Source organism: Nuphar pumila, chromosome 11 (genome assembly GCF_984573655.1).
Source record: "Nuphar pumila chromosome 11, dmNupPumi1.hap1.1, whole genome shotgun sequence".
NCBI lineage: Eukaryota > Viridiplantae > Streptophyta > Magnoliopsida > Nymphaeales > Nymphaeaceae > Nuphar > Nuphar pumila.
The window spans coordinates 9,439,495-9,440,845 of record NC_143259.1 but is presented as its reverse complement, the minus strand read 5'-3'; the positions used below and the strand labels follow the sequence as shown (position 1 = coordinate 9,440,845).

Below are 1,351 nucleotides of genomic sequence, written 5' to 3'. Positions count from 1 at the left end.
ATGGGTCTCCTTATCTCATCGATCAGCACCCTCCTGGTCCTGTACACCACCCTTTTCCCCACCGCCGAACCCAACCCCAACCTGTTCGACGTCGTCTATCAGGGCTGTTCCAGCAGAACATTCCCCCCAAACGCCGGGTTCGAGCAGACCCTCCCCGCCCTCTTCGGCTCCCTCATCGCCCAGGCCACCCAGAACCGCTTCTACAAGACCACCGCAGGCTCCGGCGACCATGCCATCTCCGGCCTCTTCCAGTGCCGCGGCGATCTGAGCAACGGCGACTGCTATGACTGCGTCAACCGGCTTCCGACCGAGGCGGCCCGCCTCTGCGGCCGGGCCGCCACTGCCGCCCGGGTCCAGCTCCAGGGATGCTACCTCCAGTACACCACCGGCGACCCGAACCATGTCCCCGGCACGGCGATTCTTTACTCGAGATGCGGGTCGTCTCCGGCCACCGATTCCACGTTCCAGCAGAACCGAAAGGCCGCGTTCTCCGACGTGCAGAACGGCATCCAGGGCGGCAGCGGCTTCTACACTGTCGACGCCGGCGGCGGCGTCTACGCGCTCGGCCAGTGCGAGGGTGATCTCTCGATCTCCGACTGCTTCAACTGCCTGAAAACCGCCGTCCGGGAGGTCGAGAGCCGCTGCAGCGCCGTGAATTCCGGCCAGGTTTACCTGGCGCGGTGCTACGCGACGTACGCGTTCTACCCGGATGGTGGTTCTGGAGGGTACGGCAACTACGGCGCCGGTGGAGGTGAGTTCCCAAGGGAGAAAGGCCGCACTTTTCTGAATATGGGTGTTCGTTTTCTGGGGGTTTTCTTGAGATTAAATGCCGGAAAACCGCTTACCGGGTTTTTTTTTGGGTGGTGGTTTCAGGTTCGTCCGGGCACGGACCGCAGACGGGGAAGACGGTGATGATTGTGGTGGGAGTTGCGGCGGGGATGCTCTTCGCGTTCATGTGCGTTTGCTTCATCAGGTCCCTCGTGAAGAAGCATGACGTTGTGACAATGTTCTCCGTGCTTAGTTTTTGGTTTCTATTAGAAATCTTATATTTGATTTGTTGGGTGTGTTTCTTTCATTCTTTTTTCTCTGCATCCCTTTCTTTTCTTCTGTTGTTTTGCCTTTAGTGACAGGAACAAATTTTGTTTTTTTTGTTCATATTCAGCAGATTAAGAGATAAAGGGAATGATTATTATTGTAGATCCTATTCTATTAGGAGATCTTGTGGGGGTTGGAGGAAAGAGTTGGGGGTTATGAGAAGAAGAGTGGAAAATTTGGGGTTCCTATTTACTCTTTCTTTTCCCGCTCTGACTCTCACTCTTTCTCTTCGGAGAACGGCAATGGAGTTCAATAA

The 1,351-nt window shown here is 55.6% G+C and overlaps 1 pseudogene; it reads left to right on the top strand.

Moving 5' to 3' along the window:
- Positions 1-1,351, top strand: LOC149821874 (plasmodesmata-located protein 2 pseudogene; annotated as a pseudogene).